This window comes from Bison bison, unplaced genomic scaffold (assembly GCF_000754665.1).
Source record: "Bison bison bison isolate TAMUID 2011002044 unplaced genomic scaffold, Bison_UMD1.0 scf7180017864134, whole genome shotgun sequence".
Classification (NCBI taxonomy): domain Eukaryota; kingdom Metazoa; phylum Chordata; class Mammalia; order Artiodactyla; family Bovidae; genus Bison; species Bison bison.
This window is the reverse complement of record NW_011494706.1, coordinates 8,862,592-8,885,141: the sequence shown is the minus strand read 5'-3', so window position 1 is coordinate 8,885,141 and position 22,550 is coordinate 8,862,592. Positions and strand designations below refer to the sequence as shown.

The 22,550-nt window shown below is 41.6% G+C and overlaps 1 protein-coding gene across 4 annotated transcripts in view; it reads left to right on the top strand.

Moving 5' to 3' along the window:
• CDK14 (cyclin-dependent kinase 14) overlaps positions 1-22,550 on the top strand; it is a 668,333-nt gene that overhangs the window by 125,131 nt on the left and 520,652 nt on the right. Inside the window, exon 1 of one of the 4 annotated variants that reach the window (XM_010839814.1) lies at positions 6,747-6,913. The exons of the other annotated variants lie outside the window; for them this stretch is intronic. The gene's annotated coding sequence lies outside the window, so the exon portion shown is untranslated. Of the gene's footprint in view, positions 1-6,746; positions 6,914-22,550 lie in introns of those variants that run through there. 4 annotated transcript variants of the gene reach the window in all.

Below are 22,550 nucleotides of genomic sequence, written 5' to 3'. Positions count from 1 at the left end.
GCATCTTCCATGAGAAGCCATGCTCACGCTCAGTTGCTCAGTTTCATCCCACTCTTTGTGACCCCATGGACTATAACCCTGTAGGCTCCTCCATCTATGGAATTTCCCAGGCAAGAATACTGGAGTGGGTTGCAGTTTCCTTCTCCAGGGATTTATTATTATTTTTTTATTAGTGCTCTAGGTGCATGGGTTTTGAATAGTCTGTTCTCAGTCTTATTTTCCCAATAAATAACCTTGTTTTCAGGGTGCAGTTGAACGGAATGCAATGTTTTTCAGGGACAAATGTATTGGTTGATGGAATTATCCAAATTTACTGATAAAATTGGTTCATTTTTCTCCATCCAGAATTTAGAAAACATTCAAAATTGTGTAATATTAAGGAGAAAATTCCATGGACAGAGGAGCCTGGCAGGCTACAGTCCATGGGGTTGCAAAGAGTCAGGCATGACTGAGCAACTATCACTCAAGGAGAAAATCGCAAAGTTTCTATGAAATGCCATGAATGACATGTCGATGTTTTTGGTACGTGATTAAGAAATGACTTTTAAACATTCAATTCAAACTCCTCCGGAATTTCACAGTATTTTGAGATTTAGTTGATTTACAATGTTGTGCTTATTTCAGGTGTACGGCAAAGCAGTTCAGTTATGCATATGTATGTATCCGTTTTTTTCAGATTCTTTTCCCTTAGAGGTTATTACAAAATATTGAGTATAGTTCCCTGTGATACACAGTAGGTCCTTGTTGCTTATCTATTTTATATATAATAGTGTATATATGTTGATTCCAAACTCCTAATTTATCCCTCCCCCATTCCCTTTTGGTAGCTCTAAGTTTGTTTCCTATGTCTGTGGCTCTATTTCTGTTTTGTATATAAATTCAGTCATATCAGTTTTTTCCATATTACACATGTAAGTGGTACCATATGATATTTGTCTTTGCTTGCTTCACTTAGTACGATAATCTCAAAATCCATCTGTGTTGCTGCAAATGGCGTTTCATTTTTATGGCTGAGTAGTATTCCATTGTATAAACATACATCTTCTTTATCTGTTCATCTGTTGATGGACATTTAGGTTGCTTGTATGTCTTGGCTATTGTAAATAGCTCTGCAGTGAACACTGGCATGTGTGTGTCTTTTCAGATTACAGTTTTCTTCAGATATATGCTCAGGAGTTAGATTGGAGGATCATATGGTAGCTCTATTTTTAGTTTTTTAAGGAACCTTCATACTTTTCCATAGTGGCTGTACCAATTTACATTCCCACCAGCAGTGTAGCAGGGTTCCGTTTTCTTCACATCCTCTCCAGCGTTTATTATTTGTAGACTTTTGATGATGGCCACTCTGACCATTGTGAGGTGATACTTCATTGTATTTGCATATCCTTAATAACTAGAGATGTTGGGCATCTTTGCATGTGCCTTTTGGCCATCTGTATGTCTCCTTTGGAGAAATATCTGTTTAGATCTTCTGCCCATTTTTTGACTGGGGCATTTATTTGTTTTTTGATATTGACTTGTATGAACTATTTGTATGTGGGTGCTAGTCACTCAGTCATGTCTGACTCTTTGTGACCCTATGGACTATGGCCTGCCAGGCTTCTCTGTCCATAGGATTCTCCAGGCAAGAGTACTGGAGTGGGTTGCCATTCCCTTTTCTAGGGGATCTTCCCAACCCAGGGATCGAACTTGGGTCTCTCGCTTTGCAGGCGGATTCTTTCCCCTCTGCGACACCAGAGAAGCCTCCTGTTTGTATATGTTGGAGGTTAATCCCTTGTCAGTTACTTCATTTGAGAAAGTATTTTAAATAAATAACATTTCAATGAATATGTGGGAATTAGGTAATGACTGACACCAGAGGAGAAGTATTAAGTCATAAAGTTTTTAGGGCTTATTAAAAAGTTAAGGGTTCACTTCAGTTCAGTCGCTCAGTCGTGTCTGACTTTTGTGACCCCATGAGCCACAGCACACTAGGCCTCCCTGTCCATCACCAACTCCCAAAGTCCACCCAAACCCGTGTCCATTGAGTCGGTGGTGCCAGCCAACCATCTCATCCTCTGTCATCCTCTTCTCCTCCTGCCCTCAATCTTTCCCAGCATCAGGGTCTTTGCAGATGAGTCAGCTCTTAGCATTAGGTGGCCAAAGTACTGGAGTTTCAGCTTCAGCATCAGTCCTTCCAATGAATATTCAGGACTGATTTCCTTTAGGATGGACTGGTTGGATCTCCTTGCAGTCCAAGGGACTCACAAGAGTCTTTTCCAACACCACAGTTCAAAAGCATCAATTCTTCGGTGCTCAGCTTTCTTCACAGTCCAACTCTAACATCCATACATGACCACTGGAAAAACAGGTTTATTGAAATATCCTGAACGTTTGCAAACCAATCATAATGTGAACATTTCGCTGTAAAGCTTTACAATAGAAAGAAATTGCTAGGGTTTCATGGAACTATTAAAATTGAAATTGAACCTTTTTTGGGGAAATTTCAATCTTTTCTCTATCACTTTTCAAAATAAGCTGTGTCCCCTCTTTATACCTAAGTATTTAATGATATTAATTCATTAAGTAAATGACATTGTATTAGAGTTATATGCATAAAGTAACCTTTTTCTCTTAACCCTTTTCCTAATCTTTAAACAGTTTCCTTAATGTTTTCTTTTTTCAGTTTTTTAAAAAACCTTTCTCCATTCATTTTTTCTGGATTTTCCAGATGGCACAGTGGTAAAGAACCCGTCTGCCAATGCAGGAGATGCAAGAGACATGGGTTTGATCCCTGGGTCAGGAAGATCTCCTGGAATCGGAAATGGCAACCCACTACAGTATTCTTGCCTGGGAGATTCCGTGGGCAGAGGGGCCTGATGGGCCACAGTCCATGGGGTGGCAAAGAATCAGACATGACTGAGCATGTGGGTATGTGCAAAGAGTCAGACATGACTGAGCATGTGGGTGCACACGCACGCGCGCACACATACACACACACACACTTTCTACCCGCCCAACCCCCCACCCACCTCACCCCCTCTGCATCCCTTTTTCCAAGTACCTGTTTTCTCCAGGTTTAATCTTCTTTGGTCCCATCTGCCTATATGGCCCTACTTGCGTGAAGATCAGACATCTGGCAGCCTTATATGTCTGAGCTAGCTCCACATAAGTTGATACGAAGCAAGAGTTTCTGCACAGATGAGAACTACCACAAAGCCTATATGGTAAAGCCTGTGGTCAGTGGATGCCCGAGCTAATATTTCTCCACTCAGGAGAAGGTTCCTAGTTCTGCTTTGAACATACCGTTTGACTCAGACCTCTGTTCACTCGGTGTTCTAACAAGCCTGTTTATCTAAGCTGCTCAGCACAGGGATGGTTGAAGAATCTGTGGCAGGACTGAGGAGGGTGTGGTGGTGTTAGAAGGAAGTGGCACAATTACAGCTGTAAGAAGGAAAGCTTAATGGCAAAGAAAGGATGAAGTGTCTCATTGAAGCAGAGGAGCTCACAAATATCGATTATTGAGATCAGGAGGCAGTGGCCCTGTATACTTGCTGTTAAAGCCTGCTGGCTGTCACTGGTTCATAATTGACCCCATCATCAATTGAAGATTAGTTTTGGTTTATTATGTGATATTTAAAATGTTATAGAAGTGCATAGTACTTTTTAGAATTAAAAAAATTTTTTTTCATAAAGGCAGGCATTTCAAGAGATCAAGTTTTGTTTACTTGTAAATATGACCAAAGCAGATGTTAGTACAGTATTTTTGTTGGTTTCCTTCCCATCTTTTCCTCTATGTCCACTGAGATGGTGTTTTTACAAAAGACTTTTGTCTCTTCTCTTTGAAGACAGATCCTTTATCTTAATTTCTACTAACGCTCTTCTGTGGTGTGGTTTGATATATACACCTCTGCTAACTCCTAAGTCGCTTCAGTCGTGTCTGACTCTGCATGACCCCATAGAGGGCAGCCCACCAGGCTCCCCCGTCCCTGGGATTCTCCAGGCAAGAACACTGGAGTGGGTTGCCATTTCCTTCTCCGATATACACCTCAGTGTCCCCTAATAAAGATAGTCTTCATAGCAGTAGATAGCGAATCCTTCCTATAAAACATGAGCATACTGGTTAATTTTCCACAGCTTCACCTTCAGCCTCTCTCCTTACTTTTGTTACATGGCCAAGCTTCTTATTTACCTGTATATATTTGGTGACACTTCTTTCCCCCACACACCTCTCAAGCTTCCCCATCCATTTCCACTCTACAGGAGTCCACAGAGTTGGCTTGAACTACTGGCGTCAGCAGATCCTCCTGATATTGATTGATGTAACAAGTGCGGAGGCTGTTTTAGGGGCTAGGAAAACACAGGAGAGCCAATGAGTAGAATTCCAGGCTCTTGAGTAGTTTGTGTTCTAGTAGGGGAGGAAGACAAACAAATAATTTAGATAGTGAAGCAAGAACAGTGCGTGTGCTGGGCTGAGGGGGCACCAGTGCAAGAGGGGAGCCCCAGGAGGGCTCTGAGGAGGAGCTACCTGAGGACCCACCCAAGTCAGGAGGAGTCTTTGATTGCAGAGAGCATGGCTGCTCATCGCTGGGTGCATCGGTGCCTATTCGTTGAATGAATAAATGAAAGAATAAAGCAGAAGATTATTGTGTTAAGTTTCTTGTGTTTTATACAGAATAGTTTAGTGAACACAAACACTGTACATGCCCTTATCTACCAAGTCTCTAGAAAGAAAAACACATAGGCACTACTTAAGTGAAGAAACTAAAGCTAACACTTCTGATGTGAGGGGAGATTATCTAAGCCTTAAAATATGGAGTTGGGAAATTCACTAATTCTTAAAATTTTTAATTTAAAATTTGCTAGGTGTGTAGCAGTGTGTTAACATGCTATGGAGGAGTTAAAAAAAAAAGAAAGATGAAATTAATGTGAATTTGTTCCTCAATGGCCTTCATAGGGGGAAACACCAGTACTACAGGAGAGTTTTATGAGACAGCATATGGTTAATGATTCAAAGGCTTAAATGATTCAAGTAAATGTTGGTCCTGAAAAAGGAGAGTCTTTGTGGACTGGAGCTTGAGCAGTCACAAACACAGCTCCAGATTCTTGAGAGACTTGTTGAAATGAAGTCTGCTGCAGAGAAGCAAAGTGCATATAACTCGATAGTTTTCCCATATTAAGGAGATAACTTTCTGTCCTGGCTTTTGTGAAGAGCAGGCTACATACTATTTGTGTTTGAAGAACTTTTCGTAAGATTTTTGGATGAGCTTTGGTTTTGCAGAAAAATAGTTCAGTGTCTTCCCATTGTCACTGAGGAGGACGAGGATGAGGATGGTTTGCGAATAGCAGATGCGGGAGATGATTCCTTTGAACCAGTTAGCATGTAAAGGGAAAGCACTTTCCCCTGGGATTTCTTTTTCTTAATTTATTTTTAATGGGAGGATAATTGGTTTACAACGTTGTGTTGGCTTCTGCCGTACAACAGGAATCAGCCACAAGTATACGTGAGCCCCTCCCCCTTGAGCCTCCCTCCCACCCGTCTCGGTCGTCACAGAGCACAGGTTCCCTGTGCTGGAGAGCAGCTTCCCATCAGCCTCTAGTCTGCACATGGCATTGCATATATTTCAGTGCTACTCTCCCCCTGAGGTTACTGATACGTGTGCAGTAGTCCTGGGAGCTATGGAAATATTTGACATTGTTGTTACCTCTTCTTGTCCTTTGATTTCTTAATTAAGTGAATATATGAGGTCAGATGTCATGCCTGACTTTTTTGATTTGTTGCCCAATGTATTTCTTGGCTGTGTCCTAATCTACTTTTTTGCCCTTTTGCAATTCTGTCTTCTGAGGATAGGAGATAACTTGAAACAAGGGTGAGTTGTAGATCAGTCTCTCTCCTGTAGGGGTCGCTACGAGAGTGGCAGTTTGGGATCTTTGCTGGCTACCCAGCACCGTGTGGCATGACTTGACACAATTAGCCTAAGGATTGTGAGATCTGGTTTGTGTTGATATTTTACTTTTGAGGGTCATATGGGCTGTAACTCCCATCAAGAATTGTGCAGGCTCATTACTATGTATTTTATCACTTTGGTTCCGTAAATGCTACACCTGTGCTTTTTTTTTTTTTCTTACCTCTCATATTTGGTGCATGGTTATTTTAGAGTTCTCATCATGCCCCATTTGCAAATGAGAAATCTATGCACATAGATACGTTAAACGTTTTAGTGGCTTTTGCAGCACAAATGCAAATGATGGCAGCCTAAACATGGCCTTCTCTAGGACCTCAGATTACTGTTTAATGGGTTTGTCACTCAAGACACTTACTGGCTGGCCCCAGTGCTTTTAAAAAATTGAATCGAGCATGATGAGGTGCATCTCCTTGATTAAATGTTTTTCCTCCTATGCAATCACCATTATCTGTTTGGCTCCCATTCTTCTGAGGCAGCCCTGCATTGCAAATCAATATCTTTCTGAAGAGACAGTGTCTTGTGAATTGCCTGGACAGAATATGCACGGTTACTTTGGCTGCAATGCTGCTGCAGAGCCCGGATTACTCTGTCTTCCTGGGAACTCCACAGGCAAGTCCATCGTGTTTAGAGGAAAAAAAAAGAGAGATTCTTTTGGGAAAAAAAATTAAAGTGTTAAAGCTATTGATCCTGAATGTGAGCATGTCCTTTGTGTTCTCCTGAACCATTTTTGGTCTTCTTCCTTGGAGATTAGCTTCTCTAGGTATTTCTGGGTGTTTTTTTTTTTTTTTTTTTCCCCTGCTTTTGCTTCCCCCTTTCTTGGTTGTAGTACGGCCGTACCATTTCAGCTTGCTAGTGCAGAAAGATGTGAATTCAGTTGCTGTATGAGCCTGGCCTGGTGCAAACACATTGCTAGAGACATGCTAAAGAGTTCCAGGTGATTCGAGCCTGAGAGAGACAACAGCGAAACGGTAAGACGGAGCATGCTTAAAATTAGAGCAGGGGGTTTAATTTGGAGCATCTCAGCAAGTCTGAATCCTGACTCACTCATTTACAACTTGAAAAGGATTCATTTTGTGCATGTCATTTTACTCACTCCCTTCTATTTAACTGCCAAAACCCATCACAGGTTGATCCAGGGGCTATTTAAGCTAAAGATCTGACAGGAGGTTACCGACGGCAGAGTCTCTTGAGGTTTCCGAGGCTACTGCTTGTACTTTGTAAACACCAGAAGCAGCGATAAGATGAGGAAAAGGTTTGCGACTGTGCTTCTTTGCCAGAGCTGAATGTTATTTCTTCTGAAACTCATCTTATTTATTATAGCTTAAAGAGATCTTACGGATTGTTTTGCCCGGCTATGCTTGGCTGAATGCCCTCTGAGTCGAGCTGGTGAAGGACGGGAGACCACTTTTCTCATTGGATAAACTGATGTCCATGAATTAGCTGGAATGGCTCTGAGTGCAATAAACACCTCTAATATATTAGGCATCTGGGGCTTCCTCCCTGCTCCTCCCCCCTCCCTTCTGGAGCACGGAAATGCACCTGCTTTAAGTGTTTGCTGCCTGGCAGAGGTCAGTGCGCTGGTATTTTGCATCTTCCCACCTGGGGTGGTTGTGCTTTCATGTACAGAAGTGGGCATCCTTCATGCAGCTCTGCTTGAAGTGCTGACTCTAAGAGTGGACTGTTAGCATTCTGGATGCTAATGGAGAACTCCTGCAGGCATGAAGGTCCAGGCAGCAGAGAGGCGCCTCCAAAATGATGCCCACCTGCTTGGGGAGAAGATAACAGCTGAGAGACAGAAATGTAATAAACCGTGATCTCTGCAGAGGTCGAATTCCTATTTCTGTTTGTTAATGGGCACCTTGTCTTAGGGGTGGGGGTGGTTGAAGTTGAAAGACATGTTTTAATATTGTTCAAAGTGAGACTACTACATTGCACGGTTCTGGTGATTTTATAAGGTTCCGACTGTTGTATAGGTACTGGATGTTAAGGATGTCAGCATTTGAATTTTTTGGCTTTAAAAATGTTCTCCTTATGTATACTTTAACTGAGTACTTCATGTAAAATGTAAATGATGATGATAGTGAATATTAGTTGAGAAAATCATCAGTAACTTGGTGTGGCATGTTGGTCATAAGCCCGTTGTAGGTAATTTTGTGACATAAGTATTTCTAAGAAAGAACACTAGATTACTTGATAGGCTAGTTGAGAGAATTAGTGATAATGTTTGGGTTCACTAGAATTTTTTTAAGGGGGACCTTAAATATTCTTCTGTATTCACTCAACTATTTATTGTAAAGGTCAGACGTTAATTTTTGGCAAGGAATATTTGGATTTTCTTCCAAAGATAGTTAAAATTTTCTGTTATTTTTGACCATTTATTTTTTCCTAAAAAATGGAGATGAACTATACAAGCTATCTTTTCTATACTTTAGTTGTTCCTTTAAAAAAAAAGAAAACAACTTTTTTTTTCTGCTCAGAACATGATGTGACTGTGTTTGCTGTTTCTTTTCCTGAGAGTGATATCTTCGAGTTATTTATATTTTACCTTCGCTTTTTGTAAGCTATGAGGTTTCTTTTTTTTGTCCTGTGGCAGGAGTTGTACGTTTGCAAAAAGTAATTTTTTAAAAGGAGAATAGTAGAGCAGTTAATAAGATTGATTTTCCTATCAGTTTTTTTAAAATTCCTCATTCTGCAAACATTTATCAGCCATTTACTCTATGAGGCATCCTGAGATGTGCTGTGAAGGGAGTAAAGATGAGATAGATATACTGCCTTCCCTGAAGGAGCTTAGGGATCGTAGCTTTGGTATTTTTCTCAGCAATATGCCCCATTATACTCTCTCATGAATAAGTAAATTTGATGCTTTTTGTATTTTCCTACTTAGAATTGTCCTCTATTTATATCTTTTAATCATTTGTTTATTAAACAAGCATTTATGGAGAGTCTACTGAGTAGCAGTGTAACTGCTGAGACATAGCTAGTCCCTGTCCTCAGGAAACTTACAATCTACTCCTTAAAATAGTTCAAGGAGACGTTTTTAAATTTTTTCATTTTGGGCAGTTATGAAACATACACTATATACTTTCATTTTTTTGCATTTAAAAAATTGTGGTGAAAAATATATGTAACACAAAATTTTCCATTTTAACCATTTTTAGGTATGTAATTTATTGGCCTGAGTACATTCCCAGTGTTTTGCTATCATCATTGCTGTCCGAGTGCAGAACTTTCCATCATCCCTAATAGATGTTCTGTGTCGATTAAGTGATAACTCCCCAGTCTCCGTCTCCAGCCTTTGGTAATTTCTAGTCTACATCCGTGTCTATGAATTTGCCTTTTCTTGGTATGTCATATCATATCAAGTGGCATCATAAAGTATTTGTCCTTTTGTGTTCAGTTTATTTTATCCAATGTGTTTTCAGGGTTCATCCATGTTATACCATATATCAGAATTTCATTCCTTTTTAATGTATGCTTTAATTTTTTTTAATATGGAAAAGACAGCAGTCTCCCCGCCCCCCCATATAATTTCAATAAAGCAAGTTTCCATATCGACTTCTATGGACATCTAATAAATATGGATAATTTAGAAATACTAAAAAGCAGTGTAGGATTGAGGAATAGAAATGCACTGATCTAAGGAATGATCCAAGGATATATTCATTTGGATTATTTACATGGCCTGGTAGTTGAGCATGGTAATTGGGCTAGTGAGATTTTCATGTGAATTTTTTGCTTATAGAAAGCAACTGTCATCTGAAATATATAGCGGAAGGCTGGACTGTGGGTTTTGTCATTGTGAACATTCAGATTTTACCCACTCTGCTTCTAGTCTGTTAAATAAAAACTTTATAAGCAAAGGCTGATCATGTTGAGATCCTCTTGCAGAACCAGAGACTCTTAGAACTGGGAGGTACTTCAGCAGTCAGTCGTTTAACCAGTTGACTCATCTTCGTTTCATCTGGCCAGTTGGAGGGTGAGACTGCACTCATCTCTCGATGCCCACCGCAAGTCTTCTCCCACTCCTCAGTGCTGTTCTCAGTGTACACCCAGCCCCCAAATCACAGATCTCTGAGTTAGAGGACAATGAGAAAGGGGACAAGAGTCATGCCCATTAAGCAGATTTCCATTGGATGAGGTCAGCCTGGCTTCATCAGTGTGGCATTCTCCTTCTCACATATCTTCCTGATGCTACTATTAAATCTAAATGACTTTCTCATAGATCTTTTTTAGAAAGCCGAGTTAAGGCTCTAGAGTCTCTGTTTATCTACCATTGACCAATATGATGATTCTTAGATGGGTTCAATCAACACTATATCCATGCCTTTAACATACTCTTCAGGAAACACAGGGCTTCCCTGGTGGCTCAGATAGTAAAGAATCTGCCTGCAATGTGGGAGCCTTGGGTCGATCCCCGCATCGGGAAGATCCCCTGGAGAGAGGAATGGCAATCCACTCCAGTATCTTTGCCTGGAGAATCCAATGGACAGAGGCTACAGCCCATAGGGTCACAAAGAGGCAGACTTGACTGAGCAACTAACACTGTCACTTCAGGAAACACAAGCATATATGGGAAGAGGCCTGAGCCTTCCCATCTTCCCCATCAGTCTGTCCTTCTTCATAAATCTTTTGCTTTCTGCCCCCACCCACATACACCCTAATACTTTGATTTTCAGCCTTGACTTTTGATATAAGGATCAACTTTTGATAAGATTGAGAGCCAGATTAGTCAAAAGCATGTTAAATTTACAGGGTGGAAGTGATGAGGAGGTGGCAAGGATGGGTCAGAAAACCTCAAAGCACAGAGCAGTTACTTTGCTCAGTTCTAAAAGCACTTTTCTTTTGTATCAGGAGAAATAGTGAGAGAAGTGTGGCAGGTCAGATCTGTGCTTTCCTTATTTCTCTCAGGATCTAAGTCCCAAGGGACATGTAAGGAAGATAACCTGGTGGTCAAGAGCTTGGGCTTCACAGTCAAAGCCCTGAAATAATTCCCGTTTCCTGTGCATGCTCTGTGTGGTCTTGGACATGTTATGTAACTCTTGTGTGCCTCAATTTAATCATCTGTGAAACTGGGATGATAATTGTACCTCTTGAGGGTGTTGTAGAGATTAATTGAGAAACTACTTATGCAACTTTTAAAATAGTATCTCATTTAATAAGAGTTTAATAATAGCCATCATCCCAGGTGGCTCAGTGGTAAAGAATCTGCCTACTGATGCAGACACGCAAGAGACACGTGTTCAATCCCTGGGTCAGGAAGATCCCCTGGAGGAGGAAATGGCAACCCACTCCAGTATTCTTGCCTGGAGAATCCCATGGACAGAGGAGCCTGGCAGGCTACAGTCTGTAGGGTCGCAAATAGTCAGACATCAGATATGACTGAGCACACACAGTAGCCTTCATCATCATTGTCATGGTCATCTAGAAATCCTTGATCTCCATCTCTCTTTTCTATCAATTTATATCAAATCTTGCCCAAGATCCTTCTCCAGTTTGCTAGTTTATTGGGCATATGTGACAGTTTCTTAATGTTATTGGGTTTGGGTATAAAAGGTGAATAAAAGAAAAAAGTCTTTAGTATTCTAGTTACAACCTGGCAGGTTTGGGAAGGATTATATGTTCTGTAGATTTCCTCTTCGACCCAACTGATACAAATTTGCTCCAGTGGCTTATTCCATAGCTAAATGAGATCTTGCTAAAAATACAAAGCTGACAGTGAAATGTTCCTGGAAGCACTGGGGCTTGTTTTCAGGTGGCAGCCAAACAGCAGGGCATGTGTATCCCTCTGTTCTGCTCTATTCACCTTGAATGTCTCAGTTAGGATTCACTATTGAATTTTGTCAGTCATGGGAAAGGTTTACAGAACCAGTCTTCATGAAAGCAGTCAGGACTTCATTATTAATGGATTGCTGTCAAATTTATTATTGTCGAAATTTTAGTTCTTTACAAAAGATGGGCCAGCTGTTAAAGCTACATTGAGAGATACTTCCATTTTCTGCCCAGAGGTTCATTGTTCCCTGTGTTTCTCTTCATGAGCTCTGTGTGGTTAGTGACCCATATATGATTCTCTGAAAATTTTAAGAGCTTCAGAAGTCAATTCTATATTGAGTGGTGCCCTATATATTTCTGAATTCTTTGGTGAGGTTTGCGTCTAGATTTATTTTATTAGAATAAAACCATTAAACTTCTAAACTTTCTAGCATCACTCTCGACATTGATCACTGTTATTTCCCAAGCATTAATAATACATTTAGATGTTATTAAAAAAAAATGGTTATCATAGTTGAGGAGATAGAAGTTGTGTTTATTTATACAGCCATCTGTTTGAGAGTAAGAAGAAAGTACACAATTTTATTTCTCCTTCAGGGAAGGAATTTAAACGTATTTATAATCTTTATTTTTAAATGCTGTTCATATGGTTACCAGGGGAAAGAAATTCAGGTCCTGATGGATCAGTAAGTACCTGCAGTAGTGTCTCATTTCAGCTTTATATTTTTAATGTTATTTTACCTTCTGGATGCTTTATCTTGCATGAGGGACAAAATAGTGAGCTACAGATATTTGAAACGTTTAAACATGAAGGAAGAACTAGGCTAGTTTAGTACAAAGAAGCTGTGGGTGGTGCAGTGAGGCTAGGAACAGAAAACAGAATTCAGAAGGCATTGAGACTCGTTTTCACAGCCTTTGAGACACACGACAGTTTCTCTTGTCCTCATGATGTTAAAAAAACAAACAAAAAAACCCCCTCAAATGCTAAGCATATGTGTACAGAAAGTAGTCTGACCATGTTATTGATTTTAAACATCTACAACTCTGAGTTCAGCCTGGTCTCTTTATTGGTTGGTAGTGCTTCTGACATGAACAACCTTTTAACATTGCCCCAGTATTAGTCAGTGCCCCTCCCTGGGTTATTTTGTACCTCTGCATGGTATGGGGTCCTTTGAAAACACAGCCTGGTTTCTCCTTCTCAGGTAGGACCCCAAACAAAACCTAATAAAGAGAAAAGCTCTATTTAAACCTGTAAATTCTATGAGAGAGGTGAGGAAAAGTCCCTATTTGCAGGAACAGACTTTTTTCTAGAGTAAGAGCTGTAAGGGAGTAGTGTCTCGGTGAAGAAACTAATTAGCCATGCCGTGTGAGTCGTGTTCTGTAGCTCAAGTCTCCTGTTGGGTCGAGGGTGGGTATTCCAGTTCCCCACTGCAGCTGTGGGAGTTCTGTGGGTTAGAATAGGCTTTTGCTTTGTGGAGTCTCAGTAAAGCCACTCCTGTTTCGTGCATGCGTGTTCTCATTTCATGTGTCCATTTCTGAGCCCTCTGGCTCTAGATGGGAGGGGGGAAGCAATAAAGATGTTGATGCTAACATTTCACCTCCCAACACCCTGTGTTCATGTGGCTTATGATGTGACCGTCACACCCATGGCTCCCTTTTTTTCATGATGGAATTTTTTAAAAGATCTGTTCATTATTTTTATGGCTTTGGTGGGTCTTTGTTGCTGCACGTGGGCTTTCTCTCGCTGCAGCAGAGGTCCCTCTCCACAGCGGCGTGCGGGGCTCTTGCCGTGGCTTCTCTTGTGGCAGACACAAGGTCCAGGAGAGTGGCTTCAGTTGTTGTGGCTCATGGGCTCATGGGCTCTGGCTCAGTAGCTGCAGCGCCGGCCCTCAGGTGCCCTGTGGCATGTGGGATCTTCCCAGAGCAGAGATCAAACCTGTGTCTCTCGCATCGCAAGGCAGATTCTTAACCACTGGACCACCAGGGAAGCCCCTTGATGGAATTTTAACCAGCATATAATTACGGTTGTCAGGTGGGAAGCAGAAAATTCACACATCGTCTCCTTTCCCCCTCTGGGCCTTTTGGAGATATTTAGCAAGTTTTTACTGGAAATAGTTAGGAAAGAGGCCCAGACTTGCAGAGAATTGCCCGTCCTTCTGTTTGGGAGTAGGGGTTCCAGTCCTTTGTCTAGACTAGGGCAGGAAATGAACAGTTACGTCTCATAGGCAGAGGGCTTTTTTTTTAACCTATTTTATAGTACATGGCACGGTTCATATATGTAAGTGCCTTTTAAAATTTCATTTCTGGATCCTGAAGTGACTTCCTTTGAATTCTTTTTTTTTCTTTTCAAAGTTACCACATAAACTCTGGTAGATAAAGAATAAAGTGAAATTCTCTATTCAATTCTCCTTAGAATACTTACGTGGTAATTTTTTTCACAGATAATAGTGGCCCAGAGAAAAACTTGGAGAAGGCAATGGCACCCCACTCCAGTACTCTTGCCTGGAAAATCCATGGACAGAGGAGCCTGGTAGGCTGCAGTCCATGGGGTCACTAAGAGTCAGGAACGACTGAGCGACTTCACTTTCACTTTGCACTTTCATGCATTGGAGAAGGAAATGGCAACCTACTCCAGTGTTCTTGCCTGGAGAATCCCAGGGACGGGGAGCCTGGTGGGCTGCCGTCTATAGGGTCACACAGAGTCAGACACGACTGAAGCGACTTAGCAGCAGCAGCAGAGCAAAACAATGGCTTCTGCATTAGAAACACATAATTCCATAAGTTTCTACACAGGAAGTAATGTTACTTGTGTTCTTATAATCTATGTGTAGTCTTCTCTACTCCTCACATGCTCCAATCCCATTGCTTTTTAAAAATTCATGTATATATTGGGTGTATCTTATTGGAGAATTTGTCTTCAGAGTTCAAAATTATATAAAGGAATTAGCTGAAATTACCATGATATCTGTTGGGAAGCTTGAGCAAAAATGCTACCCAAGGAATGTTGAAATGATTATCACTTATTTTGTACACAAAGACTGAAACAGATTTTGCCTCTCTAAAGCTTGACTTCTTTCACAATCTCAGTTCTTTATTTGACCGTAGCTGCAGACTTTACTATTCTTCCATGCGTTAGAGCATTGCACCTGACTTTAATGTCCACACAGATCCCCTGGGTGTCTTGTTAAAATGTAGGTTCCAGTTCGGGAGGACTGAGGTAAGGGCGGGGCCTGTGATCCTGGGTGATGTCTGTGCTGGCGTTCTGAGGGCAGCCAGGGGTAAAGACTATTCCAGATGAAATCCTGATCACCAAAAATAACCACATTCCAAAAAACAGACAACAACTAACAGCAGAGAGGGCATTTCAGCCCTTACTGTGAGTGTTCATTCAACCTCATGTTAGATTTGTCATTATGAAATCATGGAATTTTAACCAGCATATCATATTGGATATCAAGTGGGAGTCAGAAAATTTCAAATGTCTTCTTCTTTCTTCTTTTGACCTTTTGGGGCTAGTTAGTTTTTAGTGTAGAAATAGTATAAAATAAAGAACCTAGAGGTCAGTAAATACATGCTTCTGTCTATGCCAGCCTTTAAGCAAACTGAATCTCTTACATTTAAATCAAGTGTATAATTATACCAGAAGGGAAAGCAACTCAATAAAATCATTTTAGTAATGCATATTGAAGTTTAAACTCCTGGGAAGACTACCTACATATTTCATAATACAATCAGGAAAACCAGGATTGAGTCTCTTGGTGATAAGCACTGAAGCCCAGGCAGGACGTAACAAGACTACAGTCACTGAAGTGGCATAAAGGAATGTGATGTCCTCAAGAGTTCTCCATTCAGCCGTGTCCATTAGCTGACAGATTCAGACTGAATGAAATTAGGTCAGACCCCAAAGAAACCGGTCAGTAGAAAAAAAAGCATTTTAAAGTTAAATTCCAGTAACGGAATTCTGGCTAGTGGGAACGGCTGGTGAAGCCTTTTCATTGACAGGGGAAGAACTGGTCTCAGAAGGTACCTCACTGTACTGTACGTAGTTTCTTAGGACTCATTTTTGAAATGGCCTGCTGCTGCTGCTGCTAAGTCGCTTCAGTCCTGACCGACTCTGTGCGACCCCATAGATGGCAGCGCACCAGGCTCCTCTGTCCATGGGATTCTCCAGGCAAGAACACTGGAGGGGGTTGCCATTTCCTTCTCCAATGCATGAAAGTGAAAAGTCAAAGTGAAGTCGCTTAGTCGTGTCCAACTCCTAGCGACCCCATGGACTGCAGCCTACCAGGCTCCTCCGTCCATGGGATTTTCCAGGCAAGAGTACTGGAGTGGGGTGCCATTGCCTTCTCCGTGAAATGGCCTATGTTTAGTTAAAAGGGGAGGCTTAAACTAAGAAAAAAGGAAACAATAAGGAAAACAATCCATCTCTGAATAACTATTATCAGAGTACCCATTTCCTGCTGTCTTTTGAGCTCTGAGAATATGAAAAAAATGGAAGGTGTGGTTTCTCTGCTCAGGTGTTTGCAGTCTGGTTGTAGAAATAAAAATACATGAGCAACAGAGCAAGACAAACGCCTCCTCCCACCCCAGCAGATAAACCAAATGCATGAGAACAAATTCCATATTAGCTTATATGAAAACACATTGGACGGCATGTATTTAAGTGACAGGTTATGAGGTACAGTCTAAACAGGTGTGGTTCTTACTGCGGGCATTTTTGGTTGCGACAATGACCGTGACACAGGGACATGACTAGCATTTAGTAGACAGGACTGGGGTTACCAGTGTCCCACAGTGTGACTGCTGCCGTGTGCTGCTTGCTCATAACCAACCCCTCAGCCAAGAGGCCCCGGACGCTGTCACTGAGACAATGCCAGGACTAGAGAGTTAAGGAAGATCCACAGAGGCTGGAGCTCTCAGGAGAGGTGTTCCTGGTATGAGCCTGCCTCCTCTCTAAATCCTAAAATCCCAAGAGAAAGAAAAGGTAAAATGAAGCACAGAGAAGTGAATTTATGTGTCTGGTCTTATCTTTGTAGTTGTTCTACTTAAAATCATTTACCAGCAGTGAATATTAATAGTAATTTATAGCAAAGGGGAAAAAGTGGAAATGGTAACAGATTTTATTTTCTTGGGCTGCAAAGCCACTGTGGACAGTGACTGCAGCCAGAAATTAAAAGATGCTTGCTCTTTGGAAGGAAAGCTATGACAAACCTAGACAGTGTATCAAAAAGCAGAAGCATCACTTTGCCGACAAACACCCATATAGTCAAAGCTATGGTTTTTCTAGTAGTCATGTACAGATGTGAGATTTGGACCATAAAGAACGCTGAGTGCCAGAGAATTGATGTTGCTGGAATTTGAATTGTGGTGCTTGAGAAGACTCTTGAGAGTCCCTTGGACCGCAAGAAGATCAAACCAGTCCATCCTAAAGGACATCAGCCCTGAATAGTCATTGGAAGGACTGATGCTGAAGCTGAAACTCCAATACTTTGGCCACCTCATGCGAAGAGCTGACTCATTGGAAAAAACCCTGATGCTGGGAAAGATTGAAGGCAGGAGGAGAAGGGGGAGGTGACAGAGGATGAGATGGTTGGATGGCATCACCAGCTCAATGGACGTGAGTTTGAGCAGACTTTGGGGTATGGTGAAGGACAGGGAAGACTGGTATGCTGAAGTCCATGGGGTCACAGAGGGTCACAGAATCAGATACAACTGAGCGACTGAACAAAAACAACCTCCAGCAGTAAGTTGCTGTCTGGAGTTTGTAATGGAAAGGTTGAGCTGTCAAAGGCCTGAAGAGTCGTTTGCTCCAGCTGTGTCAGATGAGAAGACCGAGACACAGGGAATTGAAGTGATTTGTTCTGAGACATTTGTTGTAGTTATTTGCAAAGTCCTGTCCGAGTCTTTGCAACCCCATGGACTGAAGCCTGCCAGGCTCCTCTGTCCACAGGATTTCCCAGGCAAAAATACCAGAGTGGGTTGTCCTTTCCTTCTCCAGGGGATCTTCCCAACTCGAGGATCGAACCTGAGTCTTCTGCAGTGACAGGCAAATTCTTTAGCACTGAGCCACCAGGGAAGCCCTCCGAGTAGTATGGGTAATAAGGGTGGCATGCTTGCCTATATATTTGCTAATGTTCTGAAGGTGATCTTAGGCAAGATGTTGGTTCTGGTAAAATACAGTTGTAAGTGAAAGGACTCTCGGGCATATATCCCGTTATATACATACAGAGAGTGCATTCTGTTTTTTTTTTTTTCGTTCCATGTAGTCATTCACACTGTCACTGCTATACACACTCGTACACACAGAGGAGAAAAGAGGAGGCTACAACCAAAGAGAGGACAGCATGCTTTTAGGTCTTGCAGGTTTAGGTTAGAGATGAAAGCAACTTAAGAATTACGATTCTAGTGGCATTAGAAATTTCTCCTATACTCTCCCCCTTCATTCCCCATTCACCAATTCTTTACAGTGGACGAAGCTTTTTATCCTATAATGCTTAACGTTCAAATAACCCAGGGAGAAGTGGTACTCTGATTTTAAGTGTTCAAAGACTTGTGAATGACTGAGGATTGCTTTTTAATTGGGAGCAGATTTTGAGAGAAGAAGATTTTTGTCTGAGTAAGACAAAGCCACGAGGCCCTCACTGGGTAACAGATGAGGGGAAAACAAATGGAAGAGGTTGTTTCCGTGTCAGGAATTGTGTTGCTTTCAGTTTTGCATTGAATCTGGCATGGATATTCCTTTTATGAATGTCAGGAGATCATGATGGAAGCCGGTTCTTTTTCTGGTGTTTGCCTTCATAAAGAGTGTGGAGTGAAGTAGAGATCACCCTCTGAACCCAGTAAAATGCAGCTCGTCAGAAAATGGTTGATTCAAAGGGACAGTTTTCGGCCCCAATGAATTTGCTTGCAGTGAGTGCCAACCTTAACAGAGTTAAGTTGTGCTGTTTCAAATCCACTGCTGTGAGTTTGGGAGACAGTTGTCTGGATTTTACATAGCTCCAAGCTAAAATTGTAGGTCAAACCGTGACTTTTGGAGCCTCCAACACTGTTTGAATTGCTAACAATTTTTACTGAGTTTTCAGTCTGTGAGCTTATATACAGACCCCTCTTAATGATGAGTGAACCGAAGTAATGGATTCCGATGAACGTCTAAATGGGTGGGTGCATCTCTAACCATGTTTGAAATTCTGGGTTCTGTGGAATTTACCGAAAAAAAGAAAGGAACAGAAGTTTATTTTGGTATTTGTGATGATTTCTTTTTTTCTGTTTTCAAGTACCATCAGACATCCCTGCTTATGTAAATTTTGTCACTTCAGTTTCTAAGTGGATCAAGGAAGTGTGAAAAAATGCCGTCACAGAGAAAACATATCCTGTTTCCTGGTAACATTGGAATGTCTGTTGTTTTCAGGCAGTACTGCTGGTGTAGCTATTCCCTGTGATTGGCTTGGTCCAGGGCTTGGAGTAAGAGGAAGTCTATGGCTTGGTGTGCCCTGTGCTGAGCAAAGGACAGTGAAAGCTGATGGAGAATATCATGTCTAAGAGTCTTCTGTGCCTGGAACATCCCCAGCTAGTGCCCACATCATTAAAAATATATGTAGTTAATGTAATTTTGAAAACCAATTTGTCTCAATCTATTTAAGTACTGATTACTGCCTTAATTAAATTCCCTTAATTTCAAATACTTAGTGTGACAGATTATCTTAACGTATTTCAGATACTTTTTAAACAAGGAAAACATGCACAAATATTCTTGCACGTTACATTACCACACTTATGCTCATCCTATTTTAAAACACCAGCACTGGGTTTAATTAATTTCATATTATTTCTATATTTCTTTTTATGCCTTCCTAAGAATATGGGTCTACTTAATTAGATTCCTTCTAAGGGTTTCAGTAATAATGTTTTTGAATCTTCTTGGGATTGTGTAATCTTTTCTGTTGTTGTAGTTTAGTTGCTAAGTCGTGTCCAACTCTTTTGCAACCCAATGGACTGTAGCCTGCCGGGCTCCTCTGTGCATGGGATTTCCAAGGCAAGAATAAGTGGGTTGCCATTTCCTTCTCCAGGGGATCTTCCCAAACCAGGGACTGAACCCATGTCTCTGGCTTTGGCAGGCAGATTCTTTACCACTGAGCCACCACGGAAGCCCATTGTGTAATCGTTACAAATCCACAATTAAAACAATGTCTTCGCAGAATAGCTGGGGTTACAAGATCTGGAGTTGTAGACTGTTAAGTTCAGTTGCTCAGTCGTGTCCAACTCTTTGCGACCCCATGGACTGCAGCACGCCAGGCTTCCCTGTCCATCAACAACTCCTGGAACTTGCTCAAACTCACGTTTGACTATTGTGGTCCACAAAAGGCTTGTTGATTTTTTCCAGAGTGATTCAGATCTGAGTCATTGGTTAGCACTTGAATTGAATTTTCTGTTTAAGGGTTAAATTTCACTTAGTTTTAAAAAGTTAACTTATTTCCAAAAAATGTCTTCCACAATGACATCACATTTCTTTACCATCTGGTCTCTCTCCACTAAATGTATTCTTTGTAAAACATTGCTTAGGCCCTTTAGTTTATTGCTGTGTTATATTGACCTGGTCTGTTGTCGAAACATCCTGCCTTGCCGTTCTTTGCGCACTTGGGCTGTATAGACCCTCTTTGCACAAGCCTTGAGCACCCACTCCTGTGTTGGGTTCAGCTCCTACTTTTTCTGGCACTGCTTGGCTCACTCACAGTTCCACATGTGAAAGCCAACCGTGGATCCTGTTACATTCATCCTTCCTCACAACTGCCATTTGCCCCTTAATATTGACTTTTCTCTCTCAAAATCAGAATGAACTCAGGGTCTTTCCATAACTCACTTGTTCCATTTAACCATAATTTTATTTTCTCTTTGATGCTCAATTATGTAATCACAGCTTGACCAGTAGGAATCCCTATATCCAGATTCCTTTGTCCTTCTAACATTGTCCCTGACATTTTTGAAAGAATCTTAATTTTCTGGTAACAGCTGGGTATTTCACAGCTGTTTTGTGCTTCCTACCCTGTGACCTGGAATCAGGTTGCTTCCAAGGATTCCTCTTTCTTCACAGTGGAAAATTGGAACATAGACCAGGATCTGGGCACTGGGGCAGCACATGAAAGTTAACAGTGGATCAAAGGACTACTGTTCTGTAGTTGAAAAAAAATCTGCCTTTTTGAAGTTATGGGTTCCTGCTGATTTTTTTTTTCCAGTTTGACATATTATGCTTTTATCCTCTGTTTTTCATAGAGATTCTGTCACCAAGACTTCTACTGCACCAACCACAAGCATTTTGTTGTGAGAAGAAATATTCTATTTGGGGGTGCAAATGTAGCCCACATGCTTTCTGGGTGACTCAGTTGTAAAGAATCTGCCGGCCAATGCAGAAGTCAAGGATGTGGGTTTGATCCCTGGTTCGGGAAGATCCCCTGGAGAAGGAAATGGTAACCCACTCCAGTATTCTTGCCTGAAAAATCATGTGGACAGAGGAGCCTGGCTGTCTACAGTCCATGGGATTGCAAAAAGCTGGACACAACTGAGCAGCTAAGTGCGCACGCACGCTCAGGGTGGCGCGCGCACTCAGGGTGGCGCACACACAGTGTTATTTAGATTGCTGACAGGTTGATGGAAGGATTCAAGCGAAGCCTTGGGCACTGGAGCATAGCCCCAGTGTATAATCTGCCTTCTAGAACCCTCTTTTACACTAGGACTCTTGTCAGCTCACCCTTTTCTTCGCACACCATGTGCGCTTTAATAATTTAATTATACGGTGGCGGTAGTTTAGTTGCTAAGTTGTTTCCGACTCTTGTGGCTCCATGGACTGAAGTCCACCAGGCTCCCCTCTCCATGGAATTCTCCAGGCAAGAATACTGGAGTGGGTTGCTATTTCCTTCTCCAGGAGATCTGGCCAACCCAGGGATGGAACCCTGCATTGCTGGTGGATTCTTTACCAACTGAGTCACCAGGAAAGTCAGAAATGGCAGCTAAGGGGAATGAGGGCCACTCTTAATTCACCTTGCCTGGCTCCTTCTGTGGGCAAGACCCCTCCCTGATGAGTTAATGAGATCAGCGAGGCTGCTTCCCCGTATCCTTCTGCAGGGCCTGGATCCTGCTCTCTGTTGTGCTGTGGTTAACAGAGATGGCCAGGTCCAGTTTAAGTTGTTGGTCCTAAATACTGGAAACTTGAAACTTTCCAGAACAGTCACCTTGCCCTATGTGGAAAACGCAAGTATGGATTACTCTCCCTGCATGAAGGTACCTGCACAAAGCGGGCCTGATACTCGTTTTATTCATACAAACCCAAGTGAAGGGGACACGAGCATAAATTGTGTATTAATTTAGTTATGTGGAGAATTTGTTCATGGGTTTTATATTGCTGATGGAGTTATGTCATGCAGAAAGCTACCAATAATATGGTCATTTATGGATAGCAATCCTTAGAAATGTTGCGTATCTCTCTTGGATCTGATACAGTGTATCAGTAGAGAAAGTGGTACCTGCAACATATTTCTAAGAACATTCTGCTCAAATATCTGAGTGCTTCAGGCAATTTCACTAAAGCAAGTTTATTAGTTTTCTGTTGGTATGTAACGCATCGCTACATACTTATTAGCTTATTGTCTTACAGTTTCTGTAGTTTAAAAGTCCAGACACAGCATAGCTGATTTTTCTTCTCTAGGTCTCACTGGGCTGAAGTCAAGGTGTTGGCCATGGCCGTGCATCTCACCAGGGGCTTGGGATCAACTTACAAGCTCACTAGTTGTTGGCAGGACTCGTTTTCTTGTGGTTGTAGGACAGTGGTCCCATTTGTTCCAGTTG